Genomic DNA, 25,839 nt, shown 5'->3' with positions numbered 1-25,839 from the left:
GAGGGACGCAGGACCTAAAACTGTTCACCAGCCATGAAAATATTTTCTAGATATTTGTAATCACAGACCTAATGATCGAAAAGTCCAAATTAAATCTGAGAACTAGGGCATTTCCAGTGTTATCTGAGGTTTTTACTTGGGCATTACTACTGGTGCAAGAAGCCCCTTTCCCAATCATGGGAAAGAAAACAGACTGGTCCCATTTGAGTGTAACCTGTCTCATTATAACATTAATAAGGTTGGGAGGGGTAGCCCCATACCGTGAACATATTTTTAATTTGGTACTCTCCTGGAAAAAGGTCTCCTTTTGTGAAATCATGTCATGATCCTGACATTACTACAGCACAGAGACCATCCCATTATGTCTTTAACACTTAACAGTGCTAAAAGGAGTTCTTCCTTTGTGATAAACAATTAGTTGAATGGGGATTCTTTTCAGCAAATCTTTCTAAATGTACCTGACAAGATTGGCTTAATGAGAAGGCTGAATTGTAAACAGTTCAAGACAAGCAGGCTGGTTCCTTTGTTTTTTTTTTTTTTAGTAAACTTTATTTATTTCAGATCACTTTAACAAAATACAGAAAACTTCAAACTGAAAACAGTTACTGTAAGGACTGTATCTGAATTCATCATGTTCCTAAGGCACTTTGGTTTTGGAAATATCTAAGTGGTCGGTCGAAGGCTCCAGTCTACACAATGAATTTATTAATTTGTTTAACCAATAGGGATGCAAATTATTGGAGGCAATAATTAAAAAAACCTCAAGGATATGGATAAATTGCTTGTGGAGATTGCATTGATTAATGTTAGTTTTCTGATTTGCTTTTTCCAGTGAAAAATTAATGATTACCATAGTATTTTTGACAAATTTGACCTTATTATTTGTGATGCCAAGATTAAAAAAGAAAACAAGTTACACAGGGACAAAATAGATTATGAATGGGTGGGTTGTGTACCCACCACTCTAAAAATTTTAAACACAAACTGTCTGATATGGGAAAAACAAATGATTATGCAAATACTGTTGGACTTCAGGAGCTTGACAACAGTGGAGGTGACAAGGATCACATTTGTGGGGGGGACCTGAACCAAATTAGTGATAAGCCCCCTTTCGATTTCCCTTTACCCAGGAGATTATAGACAATATGGAACAGATTACCACCTACAATAAAGAAGACAGGATCAATGGAAAAGCAGGAGGGGCGAACAGAGGAAAATGTCATAGGAGACAGTGAATGGGTTCATTGTCTTCAACCTCAGACATAATTTCAAAGTGTTCAATTATAATGACTTTGAGTAACAAAAGCATATAGTACATAGAAATCTACCCTCACCAAAGACTGTTGTGCAAAAGATCAGCAAAAATTTGAAAGTTACCATAAGGAAGGTCAAAATGGAAAACAAAATAAATTAGCATCTGAAGCCAGGCATAATTATAAATCCTTCTTTATGTACACATGAGGATACACTTAGCAGTGCTCTGAATTAAATCATAATGGTATTACTCAGTCTGAACTTACAGACATTACTAATATACTTGCAGATAAATTGAGTGCCAACATCCTGTCAGAAATCATTATTGAAATTTCACAAAGTCTCCAAGTCCATTCCTCACCTTAAACATAATTATGGAACCTGTCCTAAATACACCATTTAAATCTAAAAATGTCACTTCTGTGTGCCCCAACAATGTATCTGGTTGCTTAATTACACCTCTTCAAACTTCTCCTAAGACTGTTCAACTTAACCCATGTAGCTGAAGTAGCAGGTGCCACCTCAGAAAATAAAAATGTGGCTAGCGGTATTCCTCCAAGCTCATTACTAAGATCCCTTCAGTTTAGCATCTCTAATCGCAAAACACTAACCCAAACTAAATGTGTTCACGTCAGTCGCCCTGCTAGACAGGGGTCCAGGAAAGTAAATAATGTTTGAAGAAATAGCCAGGGAATTGTTATGGCTAGGCTTGTATAGGCCCTAGGGCTGATAGCCTAGTACCAACCTATGAACCTATGTGTAGAGATGACTTCAAAGCTGGGTGTTGTCATTCACACAGCATGCCATACTGTGTTACTGCAGCAAGAATTAAGCCACACAAATGAGCAGAGCATTAGAGATGAGATTACATTTAATGCAAAGAAGTGTAGCTTTGCCAGTTTTGGTAAACAGATCCTGATGGCAGTTTGTAATATAGACAGTACCATACTCCTGACTGATACAGTTGTCAGAGATTTTGACAACTTTGTAGATGGCTCCCTGTCCTTTGACCACCATGAAGCAAGAGTAGGACAAAAAAGTATTATCCCTCTCTATACTTCGCTGGTCAGACCAATTATAGAATATAATACCCTTTTTAATATACATCCATCCAAACATATCACACAGCTAGAAATACCACAGGAATTCATAAATAAAAAAATCACTAGACTAAAGACATACCCCGGAGGCTCATAAATAAAAATATCACCAGACTTAAGAGCCTGAGCTACTAATGCAGACTTGCAGTTCCCTATACATTGTTATAGACTCCTGCATAGTGATTTACGCCTGGCATTCCATGCTGTTAAGGACCAAATCTTTCTTGGCCTCCTCCTTCTCCACAAAACAAGAGGCTCAACAGACACTTGAACTAAAAACATGAGTGTCCATCATGGAATAACTAAAACATGTTGGAGAGACACACTTATTGCTCTCTGCTTCCCCTATCTCTGAAATAATATTTCATTATATTTAAAACATAGTAATACCTTCAATTCCTCTAAAGCAAATCTTGACAGTTGAATGCGGGCCCTTAGATTTATCCCAGTCCTGACTTTTTTCCCACTAGGAAGCAAGAGGTACCCTATGAGGGTAGATATTGGCAAGGTTTTTTGCCCATGGACTGACCCTGCCTTGTGAACTCTATAAATCTATGAATTAGTAACTGTTCCTATTGCAGGGATCAGGCTTATGGGTCTGTTATTCTTTGGTCCAGTTAAATGTTGGACAGCAGAAGGCCTATCATCTCTGTTGCTATGGGCTACTGCATTTTGCCAAGTGTTTGTTCTTGCAGAGCCCACCATGTCATTAGCTGTTTTCCTACACTGTGACAAGGTGCAGTTCCCAGGGGACCCCAGAGGAGTTTTTGCAGGGGGGTGCAAACCCAGAGCTCCCCCATGCACCACCCCCCATGCAGCCATTCCAGTGTCCCTATTATTTGGCTATTTCTCCCCATTTGCCATAAACACTGTTTAAAACTCTGTGTGCATACTATTTTATACTTTACTTCTACAGTGAATACAGATATTTGGATTTAATTTACAAATTTTATTTCAAATTTTATAGCTCAAACACTGATAGACATTTGCTAAACAAAGCAATAGTCTTATAATGAAAACAGACGTGGCATTAAAACTTTTCTACCTTTGAAACTTACATTCACTGAAACAGCATTGAAACCCATATTCAAAGAAAATGCATCTGGCCAGTAGTGGGTTAAGTTTACATTTGGGCTATTTTCAAATCATAGACCCCTTGCACACATTTTTTGGACCATGCAAAAGTTATTTAATACAGTCAGTAAAGAGAATTAATTATAATATATAATAATTAAATGATATCCTTTGCATAATGCAGTGCCAATTGATAGAGTGTGTTTTACATTTATAGTTTTGAACATTTTGACAGAAAGCAATGAACAAAACATATGAACCAATAATGGCAAAGTACCCAATTCACTCCATTTCAACCATAAAAGGCCACTCAGACTTCTGTCATTACAATCCACCAATATCAGTCAATATGCACAACATCTGCAGAAGTAAAAGTCATCTGAATAATTCCACATTAAAGAGATCTGAAACTAATGAAGAGGTTCTTAGAAAACGTTATATTTATTTCAGTGTTTCATCTACAAATTCAGTGATTGCTGCCCTTGAAGAATAAATTGCCTGTGTTACGTTAAAAAAATGGTAAGCTGCTATATCAACAGGGAATGGGTGTCAAGCTGAAAAACAGGCTCATAGTTACTAGGTACCTCATCCAAAGGAGGACATACTCAAGTCTGCAGCACCCCACCCCCTTAAAATACAGACCTACATGCAGTGAGAGTAGAACCTATAACCCTCTGCATCATGATGCAGGCATGCTACCTGCTGTGCTAGCAATACTGCTTTACAGTTCTGTACCACAACAGTGATAAAAACTGTTGTACATTTTAAGCAGACTTAGCATGAGCAGCAGTACACTTCCCTTCCCTTAAAGCTCGCAATTCCTTGAAAATGCACTTGAACATAAATTCTACCTGATAACTCTAACTAGGGCATTTCACTCTCTCCATTACAAACAAACACAACTCAACCTCTTAGTGAAACAAATCTGGACAAAGCCTAAAATAAATAGGGGCAGATTATAAATATTGCTCTCATGAACTTGCTAGAATAATGGGATTTGTGTTAGCATGCATTTTTCTAAAGGATATGATGTCTAAAACTCAAATGTCTGTCATTACTTAGCAACTTCAAATCTTTTTTGGAGGAATATAGGGCAAAAATCTGGACATTCTCCAAAAATCTGGACAGCTGAGGGGTATGCTACCTCCTTCTTATATATATATATATATATATATATATATATATATATATATATATATATATATATCAATCACACACACAACCACACACACTATAAAGGCCCCAAACTAGGGATACATTTAGAAAGTTGCTAGAATAACAGGATTTGTGTTAGAATGCATTTTCTGAAAGATATGAAGTCTGAAACTGAAATGCATGTCATTATGTAGTAACGTTAATCCTCAGTTCATCCCAGTGTTTTGTCAAAAACAGAATTTTTATGAGGAACAGACCAAAAATCTAAGGCAAAAATGTGGACATTCTGTGAAAATCTGTACAGTTGAGAGGTATGAACACACACACATCCCACTACCTCCTTATAAAGTGGATAGAACAACACGTTTTGCATTAGTATACATTTTCTGAAAGATATAGGGCAGGATTCACGATGGCTTGCACGGAGTCTAAGAGTCGTGTAAGACTCCATGCAGCCATCGCGATCCACGAAGCTGAAACCAGCCCGTGTAAGAGTCGTGTTAGGTGCAGAAATGTACTCAGTTGACAACTGAGTACGTTACTGCATATAACACAATGGAGCCATGACAGCTCCAAGTAAAGTGTGCATATGTTGCAGTCAGCATGCCAATGGCCAAATATGTGGCCATTGGCACAGTAACCCGATGCAAACATGAAATAAAATATTCTTTTTTCGGCGATCGGCGTTGTTTAAACGTAGCGCAGCCCTGTGCAAACGGGCTGCGCTAAATAAGACATAAAAATAAAGGTTTGAAACCCACAAATGTGGGTTTTATGTAATGCATGGATTTGCAATGCAGGGACTAGCAGACTGAAAACAACATGGCCACCGTCTAGTGGTTGCTAAGGGGGGAAGCTGAGTGTAAGACATGTAACTAAACATTAATAGGCAATCCTATGTAAATGAGTGGTAGGATAGTGAATCACACTGTCACATAGCAAATGAGCACATTCCATGTAGTGTAAGAGTTAGATAAGGGGGAGTAACAGAGTAGGAGATAGGTGACATCACAGGGGGGAATGTTAGGAAGAAATCAAGCTCATTGGAGGAAAGTGGTATGTGAAAGATGTCAATCACACAGCATAAAAAGAGGAGTGTCAACAGATAAGCATGGGAAAGTCAAGAAATGGAAGGTGTACACTGTGGCCAACACCAAAGTTTCTTGCTGTGCGTGCATGTGCACGTGTGCACGCTGGGAGGCACGAGTAAGACAGAGTGCGCGCGTGTAAGGCAGAGTAAGCATGTAGGAGGTTGTGTAAAGATCTATGAACCTGTTTGCGCTGTTGTGCGCGCGTTTTAACCCAAATAAGCAGATTCTAGTCTGTGTAAGCATGTGTGCGTGCGTGGTAGCCACTGTGAGCATGTTTTCATTGGTATGCGTGCTGCTCCCCCCTGAGGAAACAGAGAGGAAAAAGGAAGCAGAAGAAATAGTAGGAAGCTAGCAGGGAATACTGGTAGAGCTAGCAGGTGAAAGCAATTAGAAGCAGGCAATTACACAGGCAGCATACTAGCCCAGCCCAGCTCTTAAAACACTGCAAACAGCATTGAAGTATGTTTCTCTCAAGAGACACTGCAAGACAGGAGTAAGCTAGTAGAAGTGAAAACCGAAACAGCTGCACTCAGACCAAACATGCTAGGGGCTGCCATAGCTGTTATAAGGAGACATAGGAGACTTGCTGAAGGTGGTGACAATGCAAATGCAACAGTGAGGAGACGGAGAAGAGTGTACAGGCCCAGGGTCACCTACCAGGGGTTACATGAGCTGGAGACAGTGGAGCGCTATAGAGTGGACAGAGACCTCCTGCAGCAAATTGTTGAGCTGTGCAGACCATGCCTCCCACACAGAACCAACAGAGGGGGAACCCATCCCAGTGGAAACCAAGGTATGTGTTGGCCTAAGAATACTAGCAACAGGTACCTTCCAGAGACCAACTGGTGATATGATGGGGATATCACAGGCATCAGCCTCCAGGGTACTGCACCAGTTCCTGGATGCCATGTCAGCACATGTCGGTGAGCATGTATATTTCCCCAATGCCCGTGAGGTATTGGCCAGCAATATGCGTCTCTTCCAGCAAATAGCAGAATACCCTGAGGTAGTGGGTACAATAGACTGCACGCACATACGCATCAAAGCACCAGCCAGTGAGTGGGGTAGGGCCTACATTAACCGCAAGGGCTTCCCCTCCATCAACGGCCAGGTCGTGTGTGATGCCCAGGGCATAATAATGAATGTGTGTGCTGGCTGCCCTGGGAGCTACCATGATTCCCATATCTGGCATTTGACACAGCTGTACCAGACATTTGCCAATGGGGACATCCCACATGGTCACCTAGTGGGGGATGCAGGATATGCACCGGAGCTGTGGCTGATGACACCCATCAGAAACGCACACACACCTGAACAAGAATGCCATAATGAGGCACACGCACAAACATGTAATGTAATAGAGCGTGTGTTTGGGCTGCTCAAGTCACGGTTCCGGTGCCTGGACACATCTGGTGGAGCCATGCAGTACTCACCAACTACATGTACCCAAATCGTCATGGTATGTGCAATGCTACATAATATGATTCTGCAAAAACAGCTACAGCAGGACCAGCATAGGGCTGGGACAAACAGCCCCCCACCATTGCCAAGGCCATCACAGGCAGAGCGTGCCTCAGAGGAGGAACAACCTGAGCCTGCCCCAGTAGGCAGAAGGAGGTGTGCCCAGTATGCCCTGGCCTTGGGAAAGAGGCAACGCATAGCACATACACTGGCTCAGTAGGAACCCTGGGAATGATACCCCTCTCTGACTCACTCATATAGTAACAGGGACGCCTAACATGACACAACCTGCTCTCAAACATGTACAGGGAGTGTAGTATGTGCATCCAAAACAGGCAGCCCTGCAGCACCACCTGAGGCATGATTACCATGTGTTAAGCAATGTAACACCATCTAGTATATGCAAACATGAAGACCCTGCCTAACATCTCACCCTCACCAAGCATGATGCCACACTATGAAGACAACAAGATCAAGTACAATAATTGGCTGAAGTATTGCTGTTAGCAAGGGGGAACACATGGCTGACAACCTGGGCTGACATGCCGAACAAGACATGATGCCCCACCTGCTAGGGATGGCACGCACCCAGCACACCTGGCTGTGTGGATACTGGCAAAGGCTGTTGTCACCCCCACTGTGCCTTGAATAGGTAAGGCTGGAAACACAAACCCACCACCATAGGTAGCACAAGGGATAACAACCTGGATGTAATGCTACCCAACGCCAGAAGTCTAACCTGCAAGGTGCATGCAGACCAAACCCACCACAGCATGGAGAATGGTAATATCTGTTCTGTAAGAGAAACCTAGGTCAAGGCCTAGAAGAGCACCCTAATACTACCAGGTTATGCCTCATACCATGCTCTACAGCTCCAAAACATGGAACACACTACAATAGGAGTGTGGCTATCAGGAATTGTCAAGGGTAACTACACCCCCAGGTTGGTACCACAGCAAGAAGCAGCATGGACTATCCACGGGCAAGTAACACTGGTTCAAACCGTGTCCCTGTTTGAAGCCTGCTACAGACCACACTCACAAACCCAAGTACCCCAGCCAGCCTTCCTGAAGACACTGCAGAGTATGAATGTCTCAACAAATACCAAACAAGGCACGCACAAAGTATGACATAGGTGGCAATCCATTATGTATGGAAGAAGTAATCAGGGACCTAGGGACACAAGTGGCCAGGAAGACCTGCTATATTGCCCACCTTAATATGAAAGGATACACATGTAGATCAAGAGAGGTCACTGTGCCCCCATATTCTTCCCTTATCAGGCCCATACGTGACAACAATGCCCCAGTTCGGATGTATCTTACCTTACACCTGCAGCAGTTATAAAGACCCCAAATGTACCTCACCAACAGGATACAAGGTCCAAACATTTGACATCTGCAGCCTGGCTGAAGAAACCACAGCCCAATTCACAAGCATACTGCCCAGTCAGAGGTGATGTATGCCTGATGTACAAGGCCATGTCCAATCCAGAATGAATGGACATGCTCCACTGCAGAAACCCCAAATCCAGCAGAGACACCACAGTGAGATATCTGAACCTACACACATAGATAAATAGGATGTGCTAGAGGGACAGATCCATAACCCAGAGGCTCCTTACACTCTGGAACAGAATCACAGTTCATGATAGGCCGAGCTCCACACTCATACTCAGCAAGAGAAATCTGGTGAAGTGCAAGGGAGATAGTAGGTGTACACTGGGGGCCACCCCTGTGTCACATCTAGTAAAGTAAACCCTACATGGGCATAATATGCACATTGCAAGGGGTGTCGAAACTCACACACAGTCTGTCCATGCACAAACAAGGCCAGGGCAGATAGCCTAGTATGAACCTATGAACCTATGACGATACAAATTGTGCAGGACACAAAGGATTATCACACAGCTGTCCTACCTGATGGTAGGAACCATGGTGATAATCCACAGATATGCTCTGCAGCACTCTAATATCACAAACAATACACCAAACCCACACACATTGCCAACATCCTACCTAACAGATTCTTTGCAAACTCCCCACCAGCACCCTAACTGCCAAATATCTATCCCAGCAGAGTGCTGGCCCCCTGACATTGCAGATGCTGAGGTAACAGCCAGCATCTACAAAGCACAGCACACAGCATCAATGGTACCAGATGGTGTCCTGGGTTGTGTCCAACAAGTACTGTAAGAAGAATGCAACACCAAATAGCAGTACTACGCACTATCAGTCCTACCACAGGATATGTACCCAAAGAGCAGTGTACAGCAACAGTGGTCCCTCACCACAAAGGGGGTGCCTGAATGGATACTGCAAACTATCACCCCTCAATCCCGACTATCTAGGTTGGCAAAGTAATGGAGAGGATGAGCATGGATCCCAGGAATAACAACATTGGGTACCTACAGACATTGGACCCTACCCAGTATGGCTGTCATAGGGCAGATCCTGCCCCTTACACATGTCAGACTCATGTGAAATGTGCACCAAGGCCATTGATGTGGGGAATGTGGATCACACAGCCTATCTGGACCTTGCTAAACCCTTTCATACATACAATACCCTAGTTGGCAGTACAGATAAGCTCACCAGCCTAACTATAAACCCCTATGCAAGTAGATGGGTTGCAAACCAGCTCAAGGACAGAATTGACCTGGTCAGACATGCTGCAGCCATGTCAGACTGCAAACCAGGTACAACTGGCATCCCACAAGGCATGGTCCTGGGACCTCTCTTGTATGCTATATATGTCACATGTACATGGCCAACATGTAAGGACTCTGCCTGAACAGGTTCACAGAGGACTACAAACTGCCCACCATATCGGACCTTCCAGCTGACACAAGCAACCTACAAAAGACACACATAGACACAGACAAATGGTGCCACAGCCATGTCAACAAGCTAAATGCAGAATAGTGTATAGTCATCCCCTCTGGAAACACAGTACATGGCCAGGAATTACCACATAGGTGTTAACCCAGTAAGTACATCAGGAGCAATAAGAGACCTGGGGACACAAGGTGATAGATATCCTGCATGTGACAACCATGTGTCTGTAGTGGTTACAGAAACATACAATATACCCACCTAATCATGAAGGTAAGCACAGCTCGGTCAGGGTTGGCCAATGTGCCTCTCCAGCCATCCATCAGCAGCCTCACAATTGTGTACAATGGCCCTTCAGGGATGTACCTTAGCAGACACCTGCATCAACTGGAAAGACCCCACAAATACCCCACCAGGAGGATCGCAGAGCTGTAAAAGATGCCATGTGTCGCCTGATTAAACAAACTGCAGCTCCACACAGTGCCATACTGCCTGGCTGGAGGTGAACTGTGCCTGATGTATAAAGCCATGACCAAGCTGGTATCAATGGACATTTGGCACCATATAAAATCTGAATGCTGGTGACCTATGCAGCTGACAGGCCTGAACCCCAGCACAGACATAAACAGGACATGCTGTACCGATTGGTCCATAACCCAGAAGCTCACGCCACTCATGACTACACTCCCAGTACGGGTTATCCAGCTAGTCCCTCATTGACTGTCATCCAGAGGAATCATGATGACTGGATGGGAGATGGTAGGTGTACCCTGGATATCACCTGTATGTCACGGGTAGACAGAGGCACAGCACACTAACCTTGACATATGTCATGGCAAACACCAGTAAATGTGTGTTGAAGGACAAACGCTCTCTGACTAGCATTACAAATGGACTAGGGCACATGGCCATTGTTTGTCACTGTCCACACAAGCTGTGGAATACATTAACAATGTCGGACAATCATGTACTATGCTGTCCATATCTGAACAAAATGCAACATGGTCATATCTGCACAACTGGCCCTCAACCAGTCTGGTGTGCTCACTATAAATATTACAAGCAGTGATAGGACTGAAACCAATGATACTGTCCACCACAGTGAAAGTACTGCACCAGTACACTATACGACAATACAACTGTTTGGTCAGTAGGAAAGGATGTTGACAACTGTATGCAAACTATCCCATGGCAACCCTGCAGGCACAGCATAATGCCTGTTAGGTTCAGACACAAAGCAGTTGGGCCGTAAGAACACAACCTGATGTCCAACCCTCAACTGTACATGTGAAATATAGATGGCGTCCACACACAAACACAAATGTGGTGGACCACAGATCCCAACATAAGGAAAGGTCACACTGGGCATGCTCACACACTTAGATAAATGAGACGTGTCAATCAAGAAGCCATAGAAACTGTGAACTGGGCATGCTCACACACTTAGGCCATGTCACAGTTCAGCAGTTGCACACACATATCTGGCATTTGTATGTGTTAACACAGGAACCTCCCACAATACAGAAATCTACCCAGTGCACACAGTGAAATTACAACAGAGACATAAATAAAGTCCTGGATCCCACTCATAAGCAAACATCATTCACAGTACACAAGTTTTTCATAGAGAAAGGGAAGGCTATGGCAATAAAGACCCACAAACAGTATATGAGCAACAGATACTTGCATCTGACAGGTAAACATATGGCCGTACAGTGCAATACTAGGCTGTTGTCCCTAGGGAATACAGAAGGCTATCCACAGTGTATTTGGCATCTGCCTCCACAGTACAGTAGGCCACTGTGCCTGTGCAAAGTTAATGCATAGATATGCTCTCCCCTGTACTGATGGATAGTAACAGATGTACATACCTCTTCATATATAATGATGTCAGCACACTATACATATGTCAGGAGCAGAAATGATGCCCAGTAATGCAAATAGCGCACTCTGCTACTGCGTCTCTCACAAGTGTCATAACATAGTTAGATAGAGGTTTGAATCCTGCAAGTGCTCAGTGTGTGACTGTGTGGGGGGTAGTAGTGTGTGTGCAATTCTATGTGGAAGAGAAATGTCCCTTTTGGCAACTATTACTACACAACACATGTTGCATATTCCACTGTCTAAACACTGATGATGTCAGCACCCTATAAGTACAGCAGGAGAAAGTAATCCTCCCACTAATGCAAATAGCACGCTCTGCTACTGCATTTCTCCCAAGTGTCATAACATGCTTAGGTAGGGGTTTGAATCCTGCAAGTGCTCAGTGTGTGTGTGTGTGTGTGACTGTGTGTGGGGGCGTAGTTTGTGCGCAATTCTATGTGGAAGAGAAATGTTCCTTTTGGCAACTATTACTACACAACACATGCTGCATATTCCACTGTCTGAACACATTTTATTATATTTATTGCATTTGTTGCATTTATACTGCAATTTTTATTGCATATTTTAGATATGACTAAATTACTTATATATATATGTGTGTATATTATTATATTACACTTAGATGTATAGAGTCTGTTAGACCATTACTATGATAGTAAGTCTTTTATATTTTGTTTGCAATATTTATTGCACATAGGTTACACCTATAGTGCTGTTTCTTTAAGTTTCTTTGTGTGTTTGATTAGGGATGGGCTGAAGCATGTGATTTGATGATGTCTCCTATTTAAATGTAATAGTATTCTTGTAGTGTTATACTGATGAAGGGTGAAGACCCGAAAGCTTTATTCATTAAACTTTTTAAGGTGTGATATCTTTGTAAACACTGATGATGTCAGCACCCTATAAGTACAGCAGGAGAAAGCAATCCTCCCGGTAATGCAAATAGCAGACTCTGCTACTGCGTCTCTCGCAAGTGTCATAACATAGGTAGATAGGAGTTTGAATCCTGCAAGTACTCAGTGTGTGTGTGATTGTGTGTGGGGGAGTAGTGTGTGTGTGCAATTCTATGTGGAAGAGAAATGTCCCTTTTGGCAACTATTACTACACAACACATGCTGCATATTCCACTGTCTAAACACTGATGATGTCAGCACCCTATAAGTACAGCAGGAGAAAGCAATCCTCCCAGTAATGCAAATAGCACACTCTGCTACTGCATCTCTCACAAGTGACCTATCATAGTTAGGTAGGTGTTTGTATCCTACAAATGCCATGTGTATTTTTGTCACACAGTTTGTCCATGTGTGTGGGGTGTTGTTCCCAATATTGCATGACATACATTATATCAGTAATGTCAATGCACACATAATGTATGTGTGTGCCACCTACACATACGTACCTGTGAACTGCAATAGTTACCATGTCTGAAGCCTGCCTCATGTGAATACATGGAATATGCATTAGACAACTGTATGACTGTGGTGTTCTGTGCAGGGGCTGCATGTGGTATGTGAATATGCAGTGTGGGTTGTAGATGGTGTCATCCCACCAGCGAGGGATACATGACTGGTCTGGAGCATATAGCCAACATGTTGGTGATGAACAGGTGCAGCATGTTGTCACCTCTTGTGGGAGTGGTAACAAGTTGTTACATAGCAATGCAGGGAATGAATGCTAAGAACCCATCAGATAGGGTCTTGGAGCTAGAGTAACGCTCACACTCTATGTTTGGGTAGTCGCAGTCCACCCATATAATGGTGTTTGTAGAGACCGTCATATTCCCAGTGTTGTCAGGAAGGCCAAGTGGGTTTCCTGGGTATGGGAGGGTGGTGTGTGCCAGGCTATGAACCTGAAGGCAGTCTAACCCACTGTTAGTTGCACATGGATAGGCTCTGATGCTTTGTGCTGTGCCACCAACCTGGGGGTGTGTGTATCTGAGGTGCCTTTGGATACATCCCCCCTGTTCTGGTTTGGTGCATGTGTAGGGGACGACAAGCATGGTATGAGGTATGACCTGGCAGTGATGGGGTGCACCTGGGAGCCGTGTACCAGGAGTCTGTTACTGCACGGATATTGCTGTACCCCATGCTACGGACAGTTTCCACTGCATGCATCTTGAGGTTTACACTGCTGCTGTTGAATAGCATTTCTATTAGTGTCCTATCCCGTGTGATACCTGTGTAGGTGGCTATGTAATGTCAGCCTTGCATACAAAGGCACTATGTGTGTAGCAACAGCCTCTGCCAATATACAATGGCCCATGGGTGACAGGTGCAAGCTGTCCCAAGCAAAGCAATGTGGCTTGCCCAGCATGTAATCCCACACTGACAGGCATTGGATCCCCTTTGAATGTCACCGAAACATACGTTAATTGCAGAAACTGATCATCCAGTCTACATATTGTGGCAGCATTCTTGGAGAGGTTAAGATGCTACTCAAGGTCAGGGTCATACCAGCCTGTGCCACAAGCTCAGAGAGCCCCACTATGTCCCCTAACATGTAGTCCAGGGAGGTGCGTCAGAGGTCATACACACTGGCACAGACAATGACTGAGTCATACTTCTACATGCCTTGGAGTGACCGGTATGCTTGTGTTATGTGGTGGATCATAGTGCCCGACGGGCATCTCAGCATGACCTTCACCTTGTTCAGCCTGGTGAGCAGGACCTCAGTGTACCTGATGATAGAGGTACCTCATACAACTGTAGCAGGTGTGTTGTCAAGCCATATGGCCTGTGACTGTTAGGCACACAGGCTTTGTGAGCTATGTGTTGCACGTGCTCTGCCCTGGCTTAACGTTTGCTTGTGTGTCGGCGTTGCAGGTGTCAGATGCTCAGGCAGGATGCTATTCTGAGAGTCCAATAATGTACCTGTGTGTTTCTGTGTTTGGATTGCGGTTGTGGCAGGTCTATGGGAGACTGGTACTGTATTCACAGTAGTATCCCACTCCACCTGACAGGGTATGCCAGTACTGAGTTAAGAGAGCTTAGCCCCCAGTTTGGCTATGTGGTTGCATCTCTCACATGTGTTGTAAGTGTATGGGAAGGGGAGAGGGTTGTCTGTGTACATGAGGCAGCTGTAACATTGCCACATGACTCACAGATTCACCAACTGGACCAGAGAGTAGATTGACAGGTGACCTTTGCACATGCTACCATAGCATTGTGAATCCCATACTAAGTAACGACACATAGGGCCAATGGGGAACAAGGTACTCAAGGTGAGTATGTGACGGTGTAGTGCTCCTGATTTGTTAGTGCTGGCATATATGAATGCTGTCTTGAGCAAATGCGAGGTAAGTCATATGCAATGTGTTACAGGCAACCTACATGCAAACAGGGCAAACAGTGACGTTCTGTCAAGTGAAACACGGACATCAGTACAGGAAGCAATACAGATGTCACTAGGGATCCACAGAGGCACTGTAAATCTGCACTGCAGGTGGAATCAGTGTTTCAGGAACATAACAAGCAAATATGCATACAAACAAAGCTACAGTCAGCAGGCCTGTATGTAGTCTATGCTACAACAAACAAGGTGTACGACTTCCAGGAGGTAACAGTGCATATATGCAGGCACTATAAGCCTGTATCCAGACATTCACAGGTCAGACGGGCTGGGTCCAGCCACACCCCAAACAAGTGTATAGACCACGTACCGTCGTAATGTTGAATAACTGGCCTGATACCCAAGTGCTCATACCTGTAATAATACACATGTCAAATAACAGACACTGAGCCCTCACTCAGCAGTTCCAGACTTAGTATGATGTATGCTACCTGTCCTGGCACCACAGTATCCTTGACATGTATGGAGACTCTCCTGCCTGTCATAGTTAGTTCTGTGTTTTGGTGCTGTCATGCATGGTATGAGGTGTGACCTTGTAGTGCTAGTGTGCTCTTGTGAGCCTTGAACCTGTTGTGTAGTACTGCACAGATATCAGCATCCTCAAACATCCTCATTGCAGAGTCGAGTGTGGACAGCATGCAACTCGCAGTTGACATGACCATCATTGAGTATCAATATGTACATTGTCGTATCTGTGCTACCTATGTAGGTGGACATCTCTTGACAGCCTCACCACCAGTATGCAAAGATGTGCAGACAGTACACTATGGTAATTACTATGGGTGTACAAAACAATACAATGACATTCATACTGCAACTGCATCAGGCATGCTGGTATATACCCACAATTATATCATTACACTGTACTGTTGTCAACATCATACTATTACAACACTTCTATGTAGTCACCCTGTGCATCAGCACCATGTTAACCTGTTCCTGCACCGATGTTACAGATTGCAGGAGGTGGCACAGTTTCATCATATGCACAGGGTGTGTACCTGGTATGCCTGAGTCTGCCACTGATGCAACCAATTGACATGTATGTGTGTGTGTGTTGGTGAGGGACAGCAGTACAAGATAGGGCAATGTTAATGCAGTGTGTGCGTGTATGCGGTAGCCCTAAGTGTTATCACTTTGCATGTGTGCATGCATGCACACGGTCCCACCTCATGGCTGCCATATACAGGTGTTTGTGGACAGCCACAGACTGTACCTGCCAGGTCATACAGATCACTGTCTGTGGCCACGGACATGGTACCTGTGCCTGGCAGGGGTGCTACGGACCGTATCAGGTACTAAGCCAGACTGGGTACTGTCATCAGAAGCAGGTAGTTGGTGACTGGAGACAGGTCCCTGCTGGGCCTGTCCAGCGCCACGTGCACATGGTCTCCTGGGGTGGTCTGATGACAGCACAGACCCAGCATTGCCGGGACTGCTGCTGGCACTATGTGAGTGGCCGCGGGCCTGTTGTCGTCTGCGACGGCTGCCAGCTGCTGCTGTTACTGGCATACGGCCACGTCGATGCCTCAACCGTCCACCATTGCCCTGGCTCATGGACATGTAGTTGTGGAACAGTTCTAATGTGTCCCCCCAACATCTGTCAATGACCTCAGTGAAGTTACGGATGGTAGCCGCAACATCACGCATACTGTCACTCATAGCAGCATCTTGCCCTCTCCAAGAATGATGCCACAATACAAAGACAAGATGATCAGCTTTAATAATTGGCTCAAGTACTGGTGTCATTCTAAGGGGATCCAATGTCTGTCTGCCTGGGATGACATGTTGGACAAGCGACGCTGCATGAGGCGGCTTGCACCTGTCACCACTGGGCTTCGGATATTGGCTAAGGCTCTTGCCACCCCCATAGTGCCTTTTTTAGGCAAGGCTCAAAAGACAAACCCACCTCCTTAGAAAACAAAAATGAAAAAAAAAACTAAGGGTAATGCTGCTCAACGCCAGAAGTCTAAATCTCAAGATGCAGGCATTCGATGCACTCCTCAGTATGGAGAACATCGACGTCTGTGCAGTAACTGAAACCTGGTTCAAGGCTCCTGAGAGCACCCCAGCGCTACCAGGCTATACCTCTTATCATGCTTCTCGGTCCCAAAACCCGGGCCGAACCACAAAGGGAGGGGGAGTGTCCATATTCATCAAGGACACCCACACCTCCAGGTTAGTAGCAACACATGAAGCATCAGAGACCATACAGGTGCAACTAACCATAGGCAAAACTGCTATACAACTGGTAGCATGTTACAGACCACCCTCCCAATCTCAGGAACCCCACTCAGCCTTCCTGAAGACGTTGGAGGATATGAATGTATCACAAAATACCATCATACTGGGAGACTTCAACTACCCAAACATAGATTCTAGCCCTAACACCCTAGCCCAAAGGTTCCTGGAATTCATAAATTCAAATGCACTGGAACAACTAGTCACCTCTCCCACTAGAGGAGATAATATACTAGACCTGATCATCACAAACATGGGGACAAAATGCTCCACACTGGAGGTATACCCCTCACTAGTGAGATCTGACCACAAACTAATTACCCTGGATATACATATCCCACCTCCACCCTCAGCACAAAAGACCACAGTGAAAAACTTCTCAAAAGCAGACTTCACTCTTCTTAAGACTGAGATGGTATCCTTTAAGCCCACTGGGCCAGTGGATACCACATCCCACAATGCTAAATCCTTCATAAATGCTTTCTATGGACATCTCCAAAAATGCATGGATCATGCAATCCCAAATAAATCCAAGTCCCTTTCCACCAAAGGCAAGCATCCTGTCTGGTGGACCTCAGCCATTAACAAATTGTATAACAAAAGAAGGAAGCTACTGCATGACAGAGCAAAATCCCATAAAGGGAAGACATCTCTGATCAACACTAGCAGAAAACTACATTCTCTCATAAAAACATCCAAGGCCAACTTTGAGAGAAAAATCACTAAAGACACTAAAGATAACCACAAAGCCTTCTTCAGCTATGTTAGAAACCTGGGCAGAAACCCTCAGATATGCTCAGAGTTAGTTCACAACAACAAAAAAGACACTAAACCCGCAGATATTGCCAACATTCTGGCTGACAGGTTCAGTGCAAATTTCTCCCCTCCCTCACCCCCAAAAGAAGAAATACTTATCCCAGCTGAATGTAATCTCCCTGTCATCTCAGATGTCCAAGTGAGAACCACCCTCAACAAAGCTAAAAACACAGCATCAATGGGACCTGACGGTATCCCGGGTTGCATGCTACGTGAACTCCAAGAGGAGCTAAACCCGCACATAAAAATGATATTTAACCTTAGCCTTACTACAGGATATGTACCTGAACACTGGCGTACAGCAACAGTGGTCCCACTCCACAAAGGTGGTACCTCTACAGACCCTGGGAACTACCGCCCATAAGCTTAACCAGCCTGGTCTGCAAAGCTATGGAAAGAATCATTATGGAACTCATAAACAGAGACACTGGGGACCTACAGACACTTGACCCCACCCAGTTAGGCTTTGTAAAGGGCAGATCCTGCCTTTTGAACCTGGTTAACTTTTTTGAAACAGTCACTAGAGCTGTTGATGAGGGCAAAGCAGTCCATACAGCCTACCTGGACTTGGCTAAGGCCTTCGACACAATACCCCACTCAGGCATCATAGATAAGCTCAACAGCTTAAACGTAAACCCTTATGTCACTAGATGGGTTGCAAACTGGCTAAAGGACAGAACCCATAAAGTTAAAATCGCTGGAACAATGTCAGACTCAAAGCCAGTCACAATTGGTGTCCCACAGGGATCTGTCCTGGGACCCCTCTTGTTCGGCATTTATTTCTCAGATGTTAAAGCAAACATGGGAGGGTTATGGCTGACAAAGTTCGCAGATGACTGCAAACTAGGCGCCATAGTCGATACACCAGCGGACACATACATCCTACAAAAAGGCATCACAGAAACAGACAACTGGTGCTGGAATCATAGCCTTAAACTAAATGCCAAAAAATGCATAGTCATCCCCTTTGGGAAAAACAAAGTACCCACAAATTATCACATAGACAGCAACCCACTGAGTACGGAAAAAGTAATCAGAGACCTAGGGACCCAAGTAGACAGTGACCTCTCATTTGACACCCACATTGCCAAAGTGGTTAGAAAAACATTCTACCTTGCACACCTTATCATGAAGGGATTCACATCCAGATCCAAGGATGTCATTGTACCCCTATACTCCTCCCTCATCAGACCCATGATTGAGTACAATGCCCCATTTGGTATGTACCTCACCCGGCATTTGCAACAGCTGGAGAGACCACAAAAGTACCTCACCAAGAGGATCAAGGGTCTCCAACATATGTCTTATTCTGCCAGACTAAAGAAACTCCAGCTCTATTCAGTAGCATACCGCTTGCTCAGAGGTGATCTCTGCCTGACGTACAAGGCCATGTCCAATCAGGAACTGATGGACATGCTCCACCTCAAAAAATCCAAATCCATCAGGACCACGAGAGCTAAAGACTTAAACCTTTGCACAAGTATGAATAGAACATGCTGGAGGGATAGATTCATAACCCAGAGGCTTCCCATGCTCTGGAACAAGATCCCAGTTCATGTTAGGCAGAGCCCCTCACTGACTCTCTTCAAGAGAAATCTTGATGAGTGGATGGGAGATCGTAAGTTTACCCCAGGGGTCACATCTGTGTCACTACTAGACAGGGGCACAGTAAACTAATTCTATTATATAAGGGGACCTTCACTCTGTCACTACTAGACAGAGGCACAGTATTCTAAATCTATACTGTGCATTTTTTATACCATTTCATGGGGTGGCGAAAGCCACATCACTATGGCTAGGCTTACAAATGCTCCAGGGCAGATAGCCTAGTACTAAACTATGAAACTATGAAACTATGACATGCTCTCAGCTCCCTCAGACCCTGTCCGGTGTACCGTTCCATACGTGACTGTGCCTGCATTACAGCCCGAAACATAGCTGAGGTTGAAAGACCTCTGTGGGCACGTCTGACAGGGGCAGTATGCCCATGGATGCTCCCATGAGAACCCCTGGACGTCTGCCTGTGTGGTACCATGTCAGGACCCTGGCCATGGCTGCTGTGTGGGGATGCATGTGCCACCAATACCACATTACCCTAGTCAATGCCCACTGTATCCTGTTCATCACCTAGGGACATTGTGACAAAGGATGTATTGGCAGGATGACCGTGCACATTGATGGGGTCGACAGCTGTGTAGTGTCAATTGGCTGACTAATGATGGACCCTGGCATACCTACCTGTGCCATTACACAGGTATCATCATTATCACTATTCACAGCAGCTGATTCAGGTTCCCTGCTGCACAACACCAGAGCAGCACCAGAACCTGTGAGGGTAAGACAGGAAACACAGTTTACAATGTGTACACAATGTCACCACTGATACACACATGCACACATGCACACATGGGCACATGGGCACATGCACACATGCACACATGCACACATGGGCACATTCACACATGCACACATGGGCACATGCATACATGCACACATGCACACATGGGCACATGCACACATGCACACATGGGCACATGCACACATGCACAGATGCACACATGCACACATGGGCACATGCACACATGCACACATGGGCACATGCACACATGCACACATGCACACATGCACACATGGGCACATGCACACATGCACAGATGCACACATGCACACATGCACAGATGTACACATGGGCACATGCACACATGCACACATGCACACATGTACACATGCACACATGGGCACATGCACACATGCACACATGCACACATGGGCACATGCACACATGCACACATGCACACATGCACACATGGGCACATGGGCACATGCACACATGCACACATGCACACATGGGCACATGCACACATGCACACATGGGCACATGCACAAATGCACACATGCACACATGCACACATGGGCACATGCACACATGTGCACATGCGCACATGGGCACATGCACACATGCAGACATGCACACATGGGCACATGCACACATGGGCACATGCACACATGCACACATCTCAGTATATGAGATATCAACACACAGACACAAACACACCTGCAATCAAACACATAGCACTACTGCTTAAGCCTATTATTACTGTTAGTATCAAGAGTATTGAAGGTAATGGTATTACACACTCATCAGCATGGATAGGCTGCCTTGCTGTTACACCAGAGGGACCTGCAGAAAAGAGACATTTATTGTCAGTGGGCACAACTGTGCCATTGATACTGTGGGTATGATACAGTTCAGTAGTGCAACAGTTAGCTTCCACAGGTCTACTGCTGATATTGAGAATATCACTCTTGCACAATAATTACCAAGATTACAGCTACAAAACGAGGACACACCGCACACATGCATAACCTAACAGTGTACAGAACGGTCAACTATACACATGGCATGTTACCTGCATGCTCCGTGTCCTGCTGCTGGGTGGCTCCAGCCTCCATCATTACACATGTATGCTGCTGCTGTTGCTGTTGGGCTGGAGCCACAACACTTAGGAGTAGTCCCTCCAGTCTGGTGAGGGGGGGATGTCTAGACACCCCACCACCTGTGGCAAGCTGCTGCCTGTGGATATCCGACGCACGCTGATGGACATTTCTAATTAAATCACTGCAGTGATGGCTTACCTGCTCATATGTCCAGTTATGTGTGCCTATGTCATTTACCCGACGGACCAGGTCTTGCCACAGTGCAGCCCTCTCCTGCTGGTTCTGGTTGGTGTGGGAAAAGAGTATTGCGAAATCCTGCACCAGGCTCTGGTGTATCTCTTCCTCCTCTGCAGCAGAGTACATGGGGTTCCGCTGGTCAACCATAGCCCTGAAAAGGAGAAGGAAAATATGTCAGCAATATCTGTCAGCAAACTATGGCACACATAATACACATAATACTCGACTGTAATGATATAACTTAAGCACCATATATAGCATCTGTCTGTCTATTGGGGGATACACATGTAAATGATCAGATATCAGTGCTCATCCGACAACTGTGCAACAGTACCTGGCACACTCCATACGACAGACTAGTATACTGCAGCAGTCAGCACACTGGTTCAGGTACAATGCACAACCTCACACTGGGGGTTTGTATCAAGGTACTGTATGGGGAACATTATCAGTCCATGCACTGCACACAATGCACGTTACATATTTCACTGGTAATGCACACTACTCTTACTTGCCATACCCCTACCTACACCACAATGACATGCAGGGTAACACAGCACAACATATGGCAATGCAGTATGTGTTGATCACAATACCTCACACATCTGTCTCTGGCCTCACACCAAGGACACACACTACCATGACAGACAGACAGTCATGGTGAGCAATCACACCAGTACATAACATGCATCCAGTCACTGGCACACTCATTCCACCTCACATATTTAGTTCGCAATGTGTTCATGGGTGTGCATTGTTTCATAGGTAGGTAGTGTGCTTTTGGCCCTGGGCCTACAGCAGCATACTGTTATGCTACTCTGCCCCTTGTGACACATGTGTTATGATCGTACCTGCTCCTTACAAGCAGTTACACAGGGTGACTCATATGGCATATTACCTATCTGCATAACATTCAGCAGGGGAATGTCTGACATCTACTCATGGGGAGCCTTGCTTCTTAATTCTGTGTGGTTTACTACAGGGTATGTTGTATCTGTGGGTAGGGTGCTGTACCTCCACCATGTGCTCTATACTGCAGTGACAAGGACGACAGACATAGGTAATTTGTGTTGTGGATGTTGGAGGTGTTACCATGGTTGTTAGACAACTGTCATGGGTGTGACCGAACTATGTATATCCAGCAGTGGTAACCTCTATGTAGGTAGTCTGTGTACGCTCTGTGGTCTTGTCAGTCACTCTGCATAGGTATTGTGTTTGAGTGCATTGACACAGTCACTTGCATATGTCTGTGTCCTTCTCCATATCTGTAGCTGTCATGGGAGGTACATACCATGTAGGACATTGTGGGGTGTAGAGGGGTACAGTGACCTACATGTCCATAGCTGACACACCATGTCCGCTGACACCTTCCATGTACAGGTATTACAGGACTAGTGTGCCACTGTGTATATCAACGGGGAGCCTATTGTACACTTGTTGCCCCTGTTCCCCCCTGACACATGCAGTGGTGGGCAGGCATGCACATATGTGGTGGTTACTGGTGTCAGTGTTTTTGAATGGGGTATGGTTTTCCAGTATCCACACTGGTGTTCACTCCATGCCTTTGACACCAGGCACCTGTTGCAATACATATGCACACATGTGCCTCACACAGTATATATATATATATATATATATATATATATATATATATATATATATATATATATATATATGTGTATATATATATATATATATATATATATATATATATATATATATATATAGATATATATATATATGTTTGTATATATGTATACAATATGTATATATAGATGTAGATATATACATATAGATGTGGGGAGAGAGGGGGAGAGAGTGAGAGACAGACAGATGGAGAGTGAGATTGAGAGGGGGTAGGACAGAGAGAGAGAGATAGTCATATACAGACATATCTGTTGTCAGTCAGATCTGTCTGTATATGTATATGTATCTACATATATCTATATATGTATGTGTGTATTACATATATCTGTACGTACATATTCTACCAATCTCGATGTCTGTGCAGTAAGTGAAACGTGGTTCAAGGCTCCCGAGAGCACACCAGCGGTACGAGGCTATACCTCGGGCCAAAACAAAAAGGGAGGGGGAGCGTCCATATTCATGAAGAACACCCACACCTCCAGGTTAGTGGCAACACATGAAGCATCAGAGACCATCCAGGTGAAAATAACTGTAGGCAAACCTGCTATACAACTGGTAGCATGTTACAGACCACCCTCCCAATCTCAGGAACCACAGTCAGCCTTCCTGAAAACATTGGAGGATATGAATGTCCCACCACACACCATCATATTGGGAGACTTCAACTACCCTAACATACACTGGGTGCATTATTCTAGCCCAAACACCCTAGCCCAAAGGTTCCCGGAATTCACTATGTCAAATGCAATGGAACAGCTAATCACCTCTCCCACAAGGGGAGATAATATACTAGACCTGATCATCACATACATGGTGACAATGTGCTACACACCGGAAGTATACCCCGCACTAGTCACATCTGACCACAGACTAATTACCCTGGATATACATATCCCACCACCCCCACAACACAAAAGACTACAGTGGAAAACCTCTCACATGTCGACTTTACACTTCCTACAACTGAGTTGGTATCCTTTAAGCCCACTGGGCCAGTGGAAACCACATCCCACAATGCAGGCTCCTTCACAAATGCTTTCTACTGACATCTCCAAGAATGCATGGATCATGCAATCCCAAATAAAACCAAGAACCTCTCCACCAAGGGCAGGCATCCTGTCTGGTGGACCCCAGCCATGAACAAATTGTATAACAACAGAAGGTAGCTACTGCACGACAGAGCAGAATTCCATAAAGATAAGGCATCTCTGATCAGCACTAGTAGAAAGATACGTTCTCTCATACAAGCATGCAAGGCCAACAATGAGAGGGACATCGCTATGGACACTACAGATAACCACAAGGCCTTCTTCTGCTATGTTAGACACCTGGGTGGAAACCCTCAGATATGTTCAGAGTTAGTTCACAGTGACAAAAGCTACACTGAACACACAGATATTGCCAACATTCTGGCAGACAGGTTCAGTGCTGATTTCTCCCCTCCCTCACCCCCACATGAGGAATTACTTATCCCAACTGACTGTAACCTCCCTGTCATCTCAGATGTCCAGCTGAGAACCGCCCTCAGCAAAGCTGTAAACACAGCATCAATGGGGCACGACGGTATCGCAGGTTGCATGCTACGTGAACTCCAAGAGGAGCTAAACCCGCACATAAAATGCTATTCAACCATAGCCTTACTACAGCATATGTACCTGGACACTGGCATACAGCAATAGTAGTCCCACTCCACAAAGGAGGCACCTCTACAGACCCTGGTAACTACCGCCCCATAAGCTTAACCAGCCTGGTCTGCAATGCTATGGAAAGAATCATTATGGAACTCATACACAGAGACATTGGGGACTTACAGACACTTGATCCCACCCAGTTCGGCTTTGTAGAGGGCAGATCCTGCCTTATGAACCTGGTTGACCTTTTCAAATCAGTCACTAGAGCCATTGACGAGGGCACAGCAGTCCATACAGCCTACCTGGACTTGTCTACGGCTTTCGACACAATACCCCACTCTGGCATCATAGACATGCTCAACAGCTTAAATATTAATCCATATGTCACAAGATGGGTGGCAAACCGGCTAACGGATAGAAACCCTAAAGTCAAACTCACTGGTGCCATGTCAGACTCAGAGCCAGTCACAAGTGGTGTCCTACAGGGCTCTGTCCTGGGACCGCTCATGTTCGGCATTTATTACACAGATGTGGAAGCAAACATGGGACGGTAGTGGCTGACAATGTTCAAAGATGACTGCATACTAGGCGCCAGAGTCGATACACCAGCTGACACATACATCCTACA

This window comes from Protopterus annectens, chromosome 4.part0, assembly GCF_019279795.1.
Source record: "Protopterus annectens isolate FY-2018-M chromosome 4.part0, PAN1.0, whole genome shotgun sequence".
NCBI lineage: Eukaryota > Metazoa > Chordata > Ceratodontiformes > Protopteridae > Protopterus > Protopterus annectens.
This window is presented reverse-complemented; position numbering follows the sequence as displayed.